Source organism: Phocoena sinus, chromosome 3 (genome assembly GCF_008692025.1).
Source record: "Phocoena sinus isolate mPhoSin1 chromosome 3, mPhoSin1.pri, whole genome shotgun sequence".
Classification (NCBI taxonomy): Eukaryota; Metazoa; Chordata; class Mammalia; order Artiodactyla; family Phocoenidae; genus Phocoena; species Phocoena sinus.
In genome coordinates this window covers 38,007,653-38,026,139 of record NC_045765.1, presented here as the reverse complement: position 1 = coordinate 38,026,139, position 18,487 = coordinate 38,007,653, and positions in this window count along the sequence as shown.

Sequence of the window (18,487 nt, the reverse complement as noted above, 5' to 3'; positions counted from 1 at the left end):
CTCAGAGTAGGAACTCAACGTTTGTTGAGTAAATCTAGGCATCTTATTAAATGGGCACAGGTATGGAGGTCCAGAGTGGGGAGACTTCTTAACCAAGGTCACACAGTGAGTTCATGGCAGAGTACCTCAGGCCAGTGCCATGCAGCTGGGACACAAATTTAAATAAGGTATGATATTGGAAGAATTTTTTTTTTAATTCAGTGGACAGAGATTTGTGCATGTTGGATTAATTCTGCCCCAAAAAGTAAAGAAAGAGCTAACAGAAGCAACTGTGATGCCAAACCTGGTCCTGGCTGGAAGACTCTCCAGCCTAAAGAAATCCCTTCCCAGCAACCCTGACTCCAATACTTCTGTCACTGTCAGGTTGGGAAGAATAGGGACGGGGAAGGGAGTGACAAGACCATGAAGATCTGGGCAATATATAGGTGGAGCAGATACACAGGACAAGGTGAGTCAGGGCCTTGATGTGTTCAGGGAAACTGTCCACCTGGATTACAAACCAGAGGTCATTTCTTGAGATGTTGGCACCACCATTCCTCATGTTGACATATTTCTGAAGAGAACTAAACAAGGAGAGCAGTTTTTAGTCATGAAGCCTCCAGGGTTCTGGTATCATCCTTTGCCGTACTTGCACCTGGGAGAAAATTCTTTTTGCTCCTAGCAATACATAGCTTAGTGCATTTGCAAAATATGTCATGTTACAGGTTCTTTTGGAAAAAGTGATATAAGGAGAAATCTATTTTCTGTAGGATTTTCTACTGTAATTGAGTCTAGCTATTTTTTTCTAATTATATAACATAAGCTCAATGCAAGAAAGTTGGCAAACGTGTTAGCACGAAGAAGAGAAACTTTACCCATAATTCCAACAGCCCAAATAATCCCACTGTTTATACTTCCTGTAAGTCTTTTTAGTATTCTTCGTGTTTATTCACTTGTACAGTTTTATAAAAGTAAGATATTGTGAATACCTTTTAATAGTATTTTTCCTCTTAGTTATATATCATGCACAATTTCCTATGTCAATAAGTACTCTTTTGTAATATGATTTTTATTGTCTACTTAATATTCTAATATATTTAAACCCTCCCAACAATCTTCTATTATTGAACATTTAAATTGTTTCCAAATTTTGGGTATTATAATTCACTCTACAGGTATTCCCTTATGCACATGTCTCTGATTTTTCCAAAAGACAAATTTGTAAAAGCAGAATTGCTTACTAACAGATAATGCACATTTTAAAGGATTTTGGTATTTATTTTTAATTAATCTCCTAAAAGTTGTAGCACAAACTGCTTTCCAAAGTTCCAGAGCATTCTCTGCACACAACTCCTTTCATATTTGGAAGGTACCATCTGCTATCATGAAATTTGTTTCCCATTAGGCTGATAATATACCCAAAAGGGAAGGAATTTTTTTAAAATGCCAAAATGAAATAAATTCTAGACTCAGAATCATATTGATGCCCAGCTGATTATGTCCACTTTCCTCTACATCCTTAAAAGTGGCATTTCCCAAAATGCTCCATGAGATAAGAGTTCTGTGGTTGAGGTAGGTTTGGGCACAGTTGCATCTTCCATCTCTGTGCGGATCTTGAAAAGTCTGGCAGTAAATTCGAGCAGGTTCAAATCTGTTTAAATCAGTTTTCTTCCCTAAGCTTATTTGGTCACTAAACTACTGGAAAAAAAAAAATCCAAGCCTACAAATATTCCATGGTATGGACTTAGAGAACCACCGATTTAGAGTAAGCTCGAGGCAGTACATTATGAGGGCGGTACAGTATATGGCTTTCTTTTAAGCCTATGTACTTGACCACAGGAAGTAGGGCCAGATCAGTTTGAGTTCTTGTGTCCATGGTCACATGACAAGCTGAGGGACTCTGTATTATCAAGCCTTGTAGAACTTTCCAGTAAGCCAAGACCATTCTCTGATGAGTGAAGATTAGAATTAAGGTTTTATCTCAAAAGCTCTATTCTGTCCACTCTTGACCCACCAAAAAAAACCCGTTTGCTTATGACTGTGTGATTGCAAATTTAAAGGTTCATCTATAGGGTGGATTAAGATGGCATACTAGGAGGACATGGAATTCGCGTCTCCACACAACTTAGGGCACATACCAGGCACTGGTGGGAGACCACGGACACCTAAGGGGATGGAAGGAACCTCCAGGGACTGGGTAGGACATGGGGTGGGTGGGGAGTGAAGAGGGAGGAGAAGTGGAGGCAGGACGGGACTGGCGCCCCTGAGGGGTGGCTGGGGGAGGAGAGGAGTTCCTACACCCAGCGGGACACAGCCATGGTTAGGGGTCCAGCAGCGACGGGGGAGATGGTGCTGGAGGGCATGAAGGAACGGAAGGGAATGTGGCCAGTGCTTTCCCTGTCAACTTAGGCACTGGGGAGACTATTGGGTTCCTGGGCCTAATTCTCTGCCCTCAGAGCCTCCCTCCTGCTGCGTAGAACCCAAGCCCCAGCCCTACTCCCCCAGCCAGGGCACTGCCTTTACACTAGGAGACCCCCTTCGTCATGCTGGGTGTAAGCCCCACCCACACACCCTCACTCAGGGCCCTACCCCCAAACTTGGGAACTCCACAGTCCAGCGGCCCTCCTTTCCGCGTGCTGCCTCTCCCCTTCCCTGAAGGTCCTAAGCAGAGGCCCTGCCCCATGCTTGAACGTCACCCCGCCTAGGCCCCGCCCCCAGGGCCTTTTCCACCTATGTGGATCCTGAGCCTAGGCCCCGCCCCGCACTCAAACGTCAGCTGCCCACCCGCCTAGGTCTCGCTCCATCCTAAACCCTGCCCCTGCCTAAGTTTTACCCCTGCCTAAACTCCACCCCCAGAGCCAAGGCTTTTTTTTCTTCCATCTTTTAGTTTGGGGTTTGTTTTACCTTATTGATTCATTGTTGTTGATTCTTTTATATTTTTATTTTTCCTAATCTTTCATTTTTCTAATTTTATTTTATTCTTTAAACTTTGTTATTCTCTCCTTTGGCTCCCCCCCCCCTTTTTTTCTTTTTTCTGTCGTGGTTTTATTTTACCTTCTTGCAGTTGTTTCAATTATAATTCTATTTTTCCTAATATATTTTTTATCTTTCTAATTTAATTTTTTTATTCTTTAATATTGTATTCCTCCATTTTTCTTTCTTTCGTTTCTTTTACTACGCTGCAAAGCTTGTGGGATCTTGCTTCCCAGGCTGGAGGTCGGGCCAAAGCTCCTGTGGTGGGAGCTCCAAGTCCAAACTGCTGGAGTAACAGAGAACCTCAGACCCCAGGGAATATTAATCGGAGTGAGGCCTCCCAGAGGTCCTCATCTCAGCACCAAGACCCAGCTCTATCCAACTGCCTGCAAACTCCAGTGCTGGACGTCTCAGGCCAACCAACCAGTAAGACAGAAATACGGCACTACCCATCAAAAGAAAAAAAAAAAAAAAAAGAAATGACAAAAAAAAAAAATGTTACAGACGAAGGAGCAAGGTAAAATCCTACAAGACCAAATAAATGAATGTGAAATAGGCAACCTACCTGAAAAAGAATTCAGAGTAATGATAGTAAATATGATCCCAAATCTCGAAAACAGAATGGAGAAAATACAAGAAACGTTTAACAAGGATCTAGAAAAAATATAGAGCAAACAAACAGTGAGGAACAACACAATTTCTGAAATTAAAAATACTCTAGAAGGAATCAATAGCAGAATAACTGAGGCAGAAGAACTGATTAGTGAGCTGGAAGGTAAAATGGTGGAAATAACTAACAGGGAGCAGAATAAAGAAAAAAGAATGAAAAGAATTGAGGACAGTCACAGAGACCTCTGGGACAACATTAAATGCACCCACATTTGAATTATAGGAATCCCAGAAGAAGAATAGAAAAAGAAAGAGTCTGAGAAAATATTTGAAGAGATAATAACTGAAAACTTCCCTAACATGGGAAAGGAAATAGTCAACCAAGTCCAGCAAGCACAGAGAGTACCATACAGAATAAACCCAAAGAGAAACATACCAAGACACATATTAGTCAAACTATCAAAAATTAATTACAAAGAAAAAATATTAAAAGCAGCAAGGGAAAAGCAACAAATAATATACAAGGGAATCCCCATAAAGTTAACAGCTGACCTTTCAGCAGAAACTCTGCAAGCCAGAAGGGAGTGACAGGACATATATAAGGGATGAAAGGGAAAAACCCACAACCAAGATTACTCTACCCAGCAAGGATCTCATTCAGGTTCAATGGAGAAATTAAAACCTTTACAGACAAGCAAAAGTTAAAAGAATTCAGCACCAGCAAACCAGCTCTACAGCAAATGCTAAAGGAACTTCTCTAGGCAGGAAACATAAGAGAAGGAAAAAACCTACAAAAACAAACAGAAAACAATGAAGAAAATGGTAATAGGAACATACATATAGATAACTACCTTAAATGTAAATGGATTAAAGGCTCCAACCAAAAGACATAGACTGGCTGAATGGATACAAAAACAAGACCCATATATATGCTGTCTACAAGAGACCCACTTCAGACCTAGGGACACATACAGACTGAAAGTTGAGGGAATGGAAAAAGATATTCCATGCAAATGGAAATGAAAAAAAGGCTGGAGTAGCAATACTCATATCAGACAAAATAGACTTTAAAGACTATTACAAGAGACAAAGAAGGATACTACATAATAATCAATGGATCAATCCAAGAAGAAGATATAACAATTGTAAATATTTACGCGCTCAACATAGGAGCTCCTCAGTACGTAAGGCAAATGTTAACAGCCATAAAAGGGGAAATCGATGGTAACACAATCATAGTAGGGGACTTTACATCCCTCTTTCACTAATGGACATATCATCCAAAATGAAAATAAATAAGGAAACACAAGCTTTAAATGACACATTAAATAAGATGGATTTAATTGATATTTATAGGATATTCCATCTAAAAACAACAGAATACACTTTCTTCTCAAGTGCTCATGGAACATTCTCCAGGATAGAACATATCTTGGGTCACAAATCAAGCCTTGGTAAATTTAAGAAAATTGAAATCATATCAAGTATCTTTTCTGACCACAACGCTATGAGACTAGATATCAGTTACAGGAAAAGATCTGTAAAAAATACAAACATGTGGAAGCTAAACACTGCACTACTAAATAACCGAGAGATCACTGAAGAAATCAAAGAGGAAATCAAAAAAACACCTAGAAACAAATGACAATGAATACACGATGACCCAAAACCTATGGGATGGGGCTTCCCTGGTGGCGCCGTGGTTGAGGGTCCGCCTGCTGATGCAGGGGATGTGGGTTCGTGCCCCGGTCCGGGAAGATCCCACATGTCGTGGAGTGGCTGGGCACATGAGCCACGGCTGCTGAGCCTGTGCGTCCGGAGCCTGTGCTCCGCAACAGGAGAGGCCACAACAGTGAGAGGCCAGTGTATCGCAAAAAAAACCTATGGGATGCAGCAAAAGCAGTTCTAACAGCGAAGTTTATAGCAATACAATCCTACCTCAAGAAACAAGAAAAATCTCAAATAAACAAGCTAACCTTACACCTAAAGCAATTAAAGAAAGAAGAAATAAACCAACCCAAATTAGCAGAAGGAAAGAAATCATAAAGATCAGATCAGAAATAAAAAGAAATGAAGGAAACAGTAGCAAAGATCAATAAATCTAAAAGCGGATTCTTTGAGAAGATAAACAAAATTGATAAGCCATTAGCCTGACTCATCAAGAAAAAAAGGGAGAAGACTGAAATCAACAGAATTACAAATGAAAAAGAAGTAACAACTGACACTGAAGAAATACAAAGGATTGTGAGAGATTATTACAAGAAACTATATGCCAATAAAATGGACAATCTGGAAGAAATGGACAAATTCTTAGAAAAGCACAACCTTCCCAGACTGAACCAGGAAGAGATAGAAAATATAAACAGACCAATCACAAGCACTGAAATTGGAGCTGTGATTTAAAATCTTCCAACAAACAAAAGCCCAGGTCCAGATGGCTTCACAGGTGAATTCTATCAAACATTTAGAGAAGAGCTAACACCTATCCTTCTCAAACTCTTCCAAAATATAGCAGAGGGAGGAACACTCCCAAACTCAAGAAAACTACAGGCCAATATCTCTGATGAACATAGGTGCAAAATTCGTCAACAGAATAGTAGAAACAGAATCCAACAGCACATAAAACGGATCATACAGGGCTTCCCTGGTGGTGCAGTGGTTGAGAGTCCACCTGCCAATGCAGGGGACACGGGTTCGTGCCCCGGTCCGGGAAGATCCCTCATGCCACGGAGTGGCTGGGCCTGTGAGCCATGGCCGCTGAGCCTGTGCATCCGGAACCTGTGCTCCACAACGGGAGAGGCCACAACAGTGAGAGGCCCGTATACTGCAAAAAAACAAACAAACAAACAAAAAGAAAATAGATAGCTAGTGGGAAGCAGCTGCTTAGCACCGGGAGATCAGCTTGGTGCTGCGACCACCTAGAGGGGTGGGATGAGGATGGTGGGAGGGAGACACAAGAGGAAGGAGATATGGGGATAATACATATGCATGTAGCTGATTCACTTTGTCATACAGCAGAAACAAACACAACATTGTAAAGCAATTATACTCCAATAAAGATGTTAAAAAAAAAAAGGTTCATCTGTAACTCTTCTTCATATGTATGAGTGGAAAGTCATTATTGTTACCTGGTTAATTTCTGCTCCAAACGTTTTTAAGACTCAAACAGAGAATAAGTTAAACGTATACTTGTTAAAAAACCTCTCTTAGGCCAGTATTTCACCAAAATTTTCGTGCCCGGTGAGTCTGTGTTTCTCAAATATCAGAATTTTGCATACCATCATATTTTCTTTTTGTATTTTAGTATTTTTCCTTAAATTAACTCAAAGTTTTTCTTACATATCTTCTTTAGTTTATCTTCAACAACAACAACAAAAATCTGCAAAAACACAGATTTGGCAGTTTTATCTTTTTCTAATAGATACTAAAATAAAAACGTAAGTATTAAAATAAAACTGCCTATGAAACACCTAAGATTATGGCAGGTCTTGAATTGGCAAACCTTTTCTGTAAAAGGTCAGAGAGTGTATATTCTGTAAGATCTTACGGAAAAACCCCAGCGAACTTTTTGGCCAATCCAATATTTCAGGGTTTGAGAGACGTGGAGTCTGTGTCAGCTTTGTTGTTGTAGTGTAAAAGCAGCCCTAGACAACAAGTAAATGAATAAGCATGGCTCTGTTCCAATAAAACTTTTATTTACAAAGACAGGCAGGGACTGGGTTTTGCTCATGGGCTGTAGTTAGCCAACCTCTGTTCTACATGAAACAAAGAGCTTATTGACATTTGCACCTTCTAAGTGATTACATTGGTTCATTTTAGACACAGTCTGAATGCACTAACCTGGGCAATAATTGAACAGCAAAACCTCTTTTTTTTGCATTCTACCTCTATTTTCTGAGATAGTCCCAGTTTCAAGCCACGTTTCTCAAATTTTGGGATCAGATTCATCACCCTGAATCTCATAAGACTAGTATTAAAATAAAAATCGGGAACTAGCCTTTGGTGGTTCAACAGAAGAATAGACATCTTGAGACAGACTAATGTCCCCTCACCTTCCTAAAGAATTTTGTAGGAATGCCCTGCTCAGTGATTTTACCCTTGCAAAATTATTCTTCAGAAGAGGAAGAAAAAAGCCCCACAACCCAAGCAAACTGGGCTCTTAAATTATTGACACATTAAAATTTAAAGTGTTAATTAACAAAGGCTCTTATCTGAGAGAAGCAAATTTGCTGTTAATTCCCAACTTTGCTGAATCTAGACTCCTATGTATCTTTTGTTTGACTGAGTTGGTCTAAAGTTTACCCCAGTGGCCTCAAGACTTATAAGAGGCGAAACCTCCTAAACATGATAGAAGGCAAGGCTTGTCTCTGCCATGCTTGTCCATTGAGCCACATCGTTGAGCTTTGTAGATGGGAAGAATATGTGCCCTTGTACAACTATAAGCCCATCCACTCACTGCTCACTGTTTTCCATCCTAGATGTTCACAAATAATAATATATCTGAATAACGTTTTTTCATGTTGGCAAAGCTTTTCTAAATGAGTAGTCCCATTAAAGTTGCTCAGTAATCCGAGAGCTGGGAATTATTACACCCACTTTACAGGTGAGGAGTCTCAAGTTAATCCTGCAGCTGAACTGCCAGGCATACTTTAGGGAGAAGCCTGGAGCTATGCTAGCCAATTCACAGCTGCTAGATGGACACTGCCAAGTGCTTCTCAAGGTGATTCTTTTTGCCACTCTGCTCTGCCACACCTTGCTCATCTCCACCACCCCAGGTGATACACCTAACCCAGCCCTCCACACCATGGTGGTCCTGATAGGACCCATTCAAGGTTGCTTGGCTGGGTCAAGGTAAACCCATCTTTAGTACTGAAACACAACTGTGTCCTAACTTATCAACTAATAATATCAATTCCCATCCCTAATTTAACTCATATCTCCTCATTCTATGTTCTGTGTTTTCCTGTACATTGTAGCTGATTCTGAGGTATAGAGGAACTTAACTAATATTGGCAGAATTGCTAATTCAGCTTTCAGTTACAAAGGTAATTAGAGAATTAGAATGGGGATTTGTAAATCAACATGCATTGATGAGTCCACTTATTTTTTTCAATTGCAAACCATCTTAATAGGTTTGTCCAGAATCCAAGAATATTATAACCTAAAGGCACCTTAAATATCATCTAGTTCAACTCCTATATAGCATGTTTAAGGAAACACGGGAGACATTTGCCCAAGATCATGATCAATAATGATAAGTAATAAGAATGGTTATCATTTCTTTAATATTTACCAACATCATTCTAAATGTTATAAATGTGTAAGTCAGGTGGATTGTTACTCCAGCTTACAAATGAAGCATCTGATACGTAGAACAATGGACTTGCCAGAGATCATATGCGCGTAGGTGGTGGGTCCATGTGAGGTCAGGCCATCTGACTCTCAAGCTACAGTTTAGCATAGTTATTCTCAAAAGCAAAGCCCAAAGCTGTGGTGAGAATGGCACTATCCTGTGATGACGAGGGTACTTTGCCTCTGTGGTCTTCCTCTTCAAACCCATATTGGCAGTCCAACCATGAGGGAAACGTCAGACACATCTAAACTGAGGGCTGTTCTACAAAGTTCCGGACTAGCATACTGCCTGAAGAATGTACTGCCCGGGACCCACCTCCATGGACACTAATTTAACTAGTCTTGAGTGGGACTAAGGTACTGGCACTTTTCAAAGGTCCCAGGTAATTCAAATGTGCAGCAGTGTTGAAATACCACCAGACAGGCAATTTTCCCAGAAAGAGGGAGTTACTAAATCCCCTAGGAGGGCTGAGGAGCGGTAGGATTCGGGCTGGATGGAAGTGTATCTGGAAGAGGGGCTCTCGTTGCCCCCGGTGAGCAGATTCTTTGCACTCCAGGAAGCAACCAGGAGAGAGCACACAGGGGCTGGAGGTGGGAGGCTTGAAGGCTGCCATTCTCACCTTTCCTAATCAAGAGGCTTTTTCACAGTAGCATTTGAGGATCACTTGGGCTCTAATGATCACCACATTCTTTGCTCAGCAAATTGCTGGCTTCCTCTGCCTTTTCTCTCTTGAATATTTATTTCTTGAATGTTTAGAGTCAGCCCCACACCTAAGTAGGCACGTGTCAGTTATGCACCTGAAAGACGTGTGAACAGCCAGCTTGTCAGCTGAAAAGGAGGCTGGCTTCTTGCATTTAAAATGAATATTGACTGGAAAAGAAGGGGGCAGGGGGAGAAAAAAAGTCACAAGTGAAAAAAATGGCTGACTCAGGCCAACCTCAATGCATATGGTGTGAAATAACATCATTAAGGGAGTTTGGCTGGTGTTGGAATTATGCAAGAGCCTCTTTCAGCAAAACCTAAGATGTTTGGGAAAATTGCTCTGGAAACTTCTGTGTTAAAAGGTGAGGAAGAACTAGTTGGAAGGAAGGTCACCCAAGAAGGTGTATATGCTATTTCAGAATACTTAAAATAGAGATTCTGATTACTAGAAAGAAATGAATGTTACTTTTTTTGAGATTTCAATGAACTGATAACTCCCACACTTTTGAGCTTGAACTCCAGCTTTATCACTGGTAAATTACTTAATTTCTCTGAACCTCAGTTTACTGACTCTATAAAATGGGATTAACCCTGCTTGCCTCACGGAGTGGTTAATGGGATTAAATTAGATAATTTTGTGCACAGAAAAGAGTGACTTGGCCTAAAGTGATGTAAATTAGAAGTGACAAGGAGAGATTGCAAATTCTGGTCCCTAGCATTTCTATCTTACTTCCATCCCCCTTCCTGGCAAGGATCCAGTCACCATAATGTGTGCTATGCTTGTGGTTAGGGAAGCTGCATGGATGTGTGATTTCCTGAAAGGACATGGGAAAGCGTCTCCCCTTCCCCAGTTCCATAGGGAGATTCTCTGAGGAATCTTAACATTCTTCAGTGAGAGAAAAGGATAGTGAATCCTCACATTTAAGCAATTTGGGAAGAGCAGGCGTGAAAGGCAAAATCTTACATGTGATTGACGCCATCAATATCGACATACTTTTCCCCCGCATTATGTCCCAGTGAAAAATTGGGGAATTGTTTTCAGCTCCTGCCTCACCTTCATCTCCCTGAACCCAACCAGTCACCAAATGTTGTCAGTTCAGCCTTAGTGAAGTCCCTTTCCAAATCACTCTTCCTCAAACACATCTCTGACCGTGTGACTTCCTGCCCTTGCGATGTACCTAAAGGCCGTCTCTTTCTGCAGGGCACTTCAACTGACGTTCTTCTCATCTCCTACTCCTGCCCTTCTCTCGTCACTCCTGTAGCCCAGTGCAAGTACCCAGTGTTCCTTGAACACAGTTGCAGCCCCTTCTTTTATGTGTGTGTGAACTCGTCCTGCCAGTTGTGCGGTCACCTCCTTCCCTACTACCAGAAAGCAGTCTCTCCATAGGGACATAGGCTCTGGATCCAAATCCTGACTCCACCTTACGAGATATGTATTCTTGGGAAAGTTATTTAATTTTCCTCAGCCTTGTGAGTAAAATGGGTGTGTGTGTGCGTGCGTGCGTGTGTGTGTGATAAATAATACCTAATTCATGGGGTCGATTAAATGAGACTGTAAGTCATCTATCACAGTGTCTGCATGCAAGATACACTCTACAAGTGCTAGCTGCAGTCATTATTGCTCATTTCTTCTTATTTTTACTATTGCCTGTTTAAACAAACCCGTCATTAAATACTTCTTCCTTCAAGAAGGCCTCTTAATATCACCTATGTCCCAGAGGAGTAATCTCCCCTTGTTTTATGCCCTCCTAACACTTTGTAGATCTCTCTCTCTCTCTCTTTTTTTTTTTTTTGAATTTATTTATTTGGCTGTGTTGGGTCTTCGTTGCTGTGCGTGAGCTTTCTCTAGTTGTGGCAAGTGGGGGCTACTCTTCATTGCAGTGCATGGGCTTCTCATTGTGGTGGCTTCTCTTGTTGTGGAGCGTGGGCTCTAGGCGTGTGGGCTTCAGTAGTTGTGGCACGCGGGCTCAGTAGTTGTGGCTCACGGGCTCTAGAGCGCAGGCTCAGTAGTTGTGGTGCATGGGTTTAGTTGCTCCGTGGCATGTGGGATCTTCCCGGACCAGGGCTCAAACCTGTGTCCCCAGCATTGGAAGGTGGATTCTTAACCACTGAGCCACAGGGGAAGTCCCTGTAGATCTCTCTCGAACTCACCACTTAGCATGCTTTATTTGTGTCTTTGTCTTAGCCCTTTTTTAAAGAATATAAACCAATTGATCATGGGATGTTATCTTGCTAATCCTTGGGTCCACAAAAGCCCTCATTACAGAGTCATGACCAAATATTTGTGGAATTTAACTTGGACAAATAATAGCAAAGAATATAATCTTAGAGGCTCTTAGCACAGGGCTTGATTCACAGAAAATGCTCTATAAACTTAGCTGTCATTACCATTTATTGTTTACTGTGATACTTCATGCATTATCTACTTGATTCCTCACAACAGTTCTATCAAGCAGATTCTCTTAATGTACCCATTTCACAGTTGAATGTTAAGACACAAAGAAGGTGAAGTAATTTGCCAGAGGTCACGTAGCTAGTGAGGGGCAAAGCCAGGATAAGGACCCCGCATCCAACTGTATTCAAAGGCCTTGATCTCAAGCCGTGAGGAGGGAGCATCAGATTTTATGCCCAAGTAGCTCATGAGAAAACTGACAAATGGAGAATCATTACTAGCTGGACTAGTCCTGTGGGTTATGCTTAGTAAGGAGAGGAGGCCCATAAGTGAAAGAAATTTTCAGCCTTAACTTGTGTCCAGGTCAAGTAAAAATCAGTTAGATTTCATCAAACCACTGGTCAAAGTGCCAAAAGTGGTTTAATTTTTTAAAAGCACATGTAACTTCTTTTCATCTGCTTGACTGGTCAAGCCAGTAAAAAACAGTAAAAGCAGTTTATTCAATGAAAAACACCCACACCCTCACTGTGTTTGGTGGGCCAAGTTTGCCAGCCAAGCAGACAGTTAAAGTGGTCAACCAGGTGTGGATAGAGCCACAGAGGGAAATGCTGAAAGAAGACATTAGCAAATGCTTTAATGTCTGTGGAGAACATTTAGAGGGTGTACTGAGGTATCTGGCTAAAGACACTATGGCTGCTCAAGGGCGAAGGAGGGGGGGGGGCATTTGCATAGGAGCCTGGGAACCTTCTGAGAGAGTCAGGACTGAGCCCCTCCTCCTTTTTCCTAAAATCCTAAACTGTCTGGATCTGTTGCAGTAGCCTGAGTGGCTTTGGCCAGCTCACTGGGTAGACGGGTGGCCTCAAAACTCCTGAAATAAACAATTCTGAGGTTTGAAATACATGGATCTAGGATGTTAGCCCCTTGTTACAAAGAAGGGGATGGTTCTTCTGTGCCCAAGAGGCAGAAGACCCTGGAACCTGCCCTGATTCATATCTTCTGGGTGCAGCATTGAGCCTTGGGAGGCAGCTTTTTCAGTGAATTAAAACACATACACACGCACAGATACAAACTGTATTGTATAACAAACTGTAAATTACAAACTGTAATTCGGGACCCCATAGTAGTTTTGCCATAGAACAAACCAAACGTAGCATTGAAGACCTATTGGACTTGCATTGGCAAGGACAGAGCACCTGGAGCCTCATGGGGTATAGTTCATTCTGGAACTACCAGCTCTTTGCAGCAGTGGGGGAGTTCTTTAGGTTTAGGAAGACACATCAGAGTTCTGGCTTCACTAGACAAGACAGATGAACAACGACTTCATCGTAGAATGGTCAGGAAATGGAGGGGCTGGGGTTCCTGCTAACCCAGGCAAGTCATTCAGTGCATATTGTACTTGGGGATGGGGGGATGCTACTGAAAGCAACGTTGTTCACACCAAAGGCTGTAAATCTAGACATCCAACTACTGGTGACTTTTCAAAATCAATTAGACCTACATAGACAGATAGATAGGTAGATAGATAGATAGATAGATAGGTAGATAGGTGGACAAACAGGCACTGAGGGTAGAATAAATGCCTATTTAGAAATGAGGGCATGCCTGGAAGAAGAATGCCATTAGAAAAGCTACATAATTGGGGTTACTTCTAAACCTGTCTTTAATGAGAGAAATGAAGAGAATAAATTTGGTCAATTAGAAAGTAATGAAGACCTTGCAAAAATAACTATTGACAAAAGGCCAATTAGGGGTTTCTCCAGTAATCTGAGTATAACAAACACCGTATGACTTAGCAGGTCATGAGGGATTGCCTCTTAGGAGATTAAAGGACTTGGTATCACGTCTACTTAATTTTGGCAGTGATTTCTTCATGTAACAAGTGGCATTGTGATCTGAAATGAACCCAGAATCCAGATAAATAGGGTTCCAAATTTCAAAACCAGGGAGAGGTCACATAATGATGACAATTCAGTCCAGGTATGCCTGTTGCATATCAAGGGGATGGGGCCTAAAGAAAGGATGTCCTAAAACAAAAACAGAAAGAGGAGTTTGAAGGGCAGGCCATGGTCTATTAGGCCAGTTTATGTTGTATTAACCAGCTTTATAATCAGACTTTTGGAAAATAGCATAAATCATTCCAGATAAAACGTTCCTTCTTTAGGTTATCAGAGGGGAAGGCAGTGTGCAATCTTCATCACAGTGAAGGACGAGGACATCATTTCTTTTTGTGTGTGTATCCATCAGGGAAAAAAGATAAAGAGCTGAACTCCGATAGGACAGGATTCCCTAAAGGTTCTCTTCCAAAGTAAAACATGTGTGTGTGTGCGTGTGCGCGTGCATGCACATCTGGTAGAGGGTGGGACTTTCAAAGAGCCTGGATGGTATCTTCCTGACAGGTGCAGACTATTCTTAATGAATGCAGGATTGGTGAGGCATGACAGGTATGGACCCAGGACTTGGTATGATGTTAAGCCTATGAGAACTCAGAAAAATATTAACTGGATTATTAAGAAATGATACTCTGGGATGTTAGAGCTGAAGGAGTCTTAGGAATCACCTAGTCCTGCTCATCTTCTTAGCCATTTACTAGGCCAGAGATGTTAACTCCTTTCTTAAAGCCAGGTGTTCTGTCCACGTCACAACCTGAACTAAAACTATGTTGAGGGAGAGTGGTCTTTATATCACATCATCCCACTTCCTGATGATGCCAGTATATAGCATCTGCTGCTAACTTCCAGGCTCAATAAATAACTCCCAAATTAGAAAATAGTAAGAGGAAATTCCATTGGAAGAGAAGGTGAAAGATTAGTTCTCTGTGTGAAAATAATCCCCAATGGCCTGTCCTGACTGTTGGACAAACGCCCTACGAGTAAGCACGGTGGATGAATGTAGTTTAGTTTTTTGTTCTGGCAAGGGGGAAGTCCTCACTCAGAACTGCTTGTAAGGCAACATCACGAAAGAGGAAGGGTAGGGTTGTCAGGCAATATTGGCATCCCTTATTTAAATTTTGGAAACACTTCTAGGTGAAAAAAAGAATCCCAGACATTGGAGCAATTCCAGAGAAAAACAGCACATAATTAAGGGAATGGAATAGAAAAACTGATTTATTGAAGAAATTAAAGCAGCACATTTTTATGGCTCTGTCACAAATAAGGGCATGTCTCTGACATATATCAAGGGCTTTAATTGAAATAATGAGTTAATCCAGGGAGAGATGATTTACGCATGATATCAGAGGACAGGGTAACATGATGGGATTGGGGAATTACCTGTTGAAATGATGAAATTGTCATCTTTCAAATGAAACTGAGACAAAAGCAGAGCAGTTAGGAAGATGGTGCTTAATAGTAATTTTATACAAAGAGATTTGATTTTTAGCTTTTAACAAAACTATGAGCCAGTAGAATCACGCTTTCCATGTTTCCTCAGTTTTTGGAGAAACTTGAACTTATGACACATCATCAATTTAATAGCAGCTATCATGTGAAGGGGAAAAAAACGCTGTATTAAATGTATAGGTTGATTGCAGTCTACATCTCAGTTTGAAAAGTATTACAGTGTGAAAAATTAGAATTGGAGAACTACAGAAATCATTTAGGAGATATGCGTATATAATCCTGTGATAGCATATAGTTTCTGTGGGTTCAATTCCTGACTACTCAAGGGCTAAGCATATAGTTGTATGATTGTGGATGGTCTAGTTATTTTGTTTGCTGTGTCCTCATCCCCTTCTCAGAGACTCTGTTCCCACTCTGGTGATTGGGAAGCTTACCAGTTCTTCTGGCCACTACTGATTGGACCAGGAATAAATCTATGACCTGACTAAGCCAAGAAGTTCCCTTTAATTAAAAAAAAAAAGTACCAGAAGAGAAAGATGCAGTCAGTTAGATGGGATATCTTGTAAAGCTGGGGTCAGCATTGGGTCATGGCATTGAACACCACACACAAACCTAAATTAGTAAGGAGCAACAAAGCCATCAGTAAGAAAGAGCTGACATGGATTAAGAAAAACAGAGCAGATATCCAGCTAGCACCAGAGAAAATAGAAATGTACTCTATTTCCTTATAGCCTCTTCTCCCAGAAGGTTCAGTGTAACTCCATAAGGCCGATAGAGGAGCCTCTATACCCTACTTTCCAATACAGGTTCCTAAGTGGTCTAACTAACTCAGTGTCCAATCTTTGGATGCCCTTGACTTTCCCTTCAGTAAGGATGTGTTTTTATCTAAGCCAGTTTGAATGGCTATCTGTCCCTGGCAACTTTAATCCCTTTCTCTCTACTCCTGCCCATTTCATTAATGCTTCCCAGTTATAACACATTAAGAAAAAGCTTTTCAGAGAAAACTCATGGTGCTGACACAGACTGGATTGGGACATGAGTTGTGGTAATCCTCCAAATGACTAGACTGGCATAACTTCTTATGCCGAAATAACTGGTTGCAAAACCATTGTCTCAGCTATTGGTGTGGCTGTGGTGCACACTGGGCTGACCCTTGTCCGGAAGCCAGGTGCCAACTTACCGTGTGTTTTCTGGATCTTGCCTTTCACAGACCCCAGGGCAGCCCATTCTCATGAACTGTTCAACTGTGGGACACTTTAGACCATGGCCAGCCTCCCCACACCCCAAACATTCTTTATCCAGGACACAGGGACCAACATTTACATGATAAGTCCTTTCTCCCTAATAGCCCTTGTGGTTGGCATTTTGATAATAGGCCATTCTGGTTGCAAGAAAACCTCATTTTCTGCTCTGAATTGCAGTGCCTTCTTCTGCAGTAGTTCCCTAGGCAAACGTATGGGCTGTTTGCTACGCTTTCAACCCTCATGCCTTTTTAATGATTTACAAGGAAAAAAAAATGTTCCCCACCTCCTTTTTTTTCTAATAAATTTAATGACTTAATACACATCAAGTGGAATTGTTGGTTTGTGGTGACGGTTTTATAATTCCAAGTTCAAGGGTTTTTTTCTATTTAATTATGCACAATAACTCTTATGGAATATAATGCAATAACAGAAACATGCACCAGTGTTGGCATAAGAGCCTGTTGTTTATTAGTATTGGTTCTGTGCTTTATGTTTGAAATAAAATATTTGGAACTGTTGTTGGCCCTGTTTCCTCCAAACTAGATAAAAAAATAAAAAAAACTTTCTCCCTGAAAATACCATGCTCCAGTCTTCAGCGATAAAAGCCAGCAGCTCTTGAGATAGCAAATTAAATTTTATTTGTAGAAAACACTGTGCTGTGTTTTGTTGCTTGCTCAGAGTTATTTTTTAATACTAATAATTTAATAAAGTGGAAGACCGATACATTGACCTGTGTTCTCCAAGGCACCAGAGTATTTCCCGGGGTTAAAAGGCATAGCTTGCTGAAAGGTTGTTTGTTTTACATTCTAACCTATTACTTATTTCTCTTGCTTTCTTGCCAGATCTAGCCTTAGCTTTCGAAATAATTTTTGAATTTTGGAAAACATAAAGTGGTTGAATTTTCAGAATCTGCAAGTCAGATGTTCAAAACTCTGATAAAGACTGCTTTTCCTTAGAGCCAGAACATTTGAATTTTGTGCTGTGAATAGTAAAATTATCTCCATCCCATTGCTTAAAAAATAATTTAGAGTTTCTTGGTAGTAAGGAAGTAGATGTCTAGTCTCATTAAACAAATTCAGCAAGGAGACTTGTTCAGTATTTCCACTCTGGATAAGGTTTCATTTACAAGGTGAGAGAAATTATCCAGGGTCCCCTCCTGGAAAATCTGGGTGCAGGGTTCTAGACTTAGGTGAGTGTCCTGAGGGCCGGGGTGTTTTGCATTGGTGGAGAAGGATGAGCCTGAGGGCTGCAGAATGTTTAGCCAAGTTGGAGCTAAAAGGCAATATCTAACATAAAATGAAAGGCAAAAGCCAAGGAGATATTCTAAATGAAGCATCTGTCTGAAAGAGCTGGGTAAGAAGGTTAGAACCAGGTATAAAGTGGTAGGATAGCTACTGGAAGCCCTAGAAGAAAGCAAGGGTGGAGGACAGGGAAAGTGCCTGGAGAGATTGTCTGAGGTCCTAGACAGACCCAAGGATCCCTAGAGAATGCCTGTGGCCTTTCTGTGGAGAGAAGTGTAATGCAGTAGTTAAAGGTTCAAATTCTGGAGAGATATGGACATACGTTCAAGTTCCAGCTTTACTGCTCAACAGTGATATGTCCCTGGGCAAGTCCTGTTACTCTTGACTACTCAGTGGCTTTATGTGTCAAATTGGGCAAATAAAATAAGGCACTTTATAAAGGCTGTCATAAAATATAAACTATATAATGCTACTGTTATTATTAGTGCTGAGTCAGGAGCAGCTAAGCTACTAAGTCAGATTCTTTTAAGTCAAAATACTGCTTTAAATAATACACATAGACATATTTGTATCAGTAGAAATATATAGATTTTTGTGAGTTTTATGCATAAGTGACATTGGGTATCCATGTTTTTATTTTCTAAATATTTTTTCTT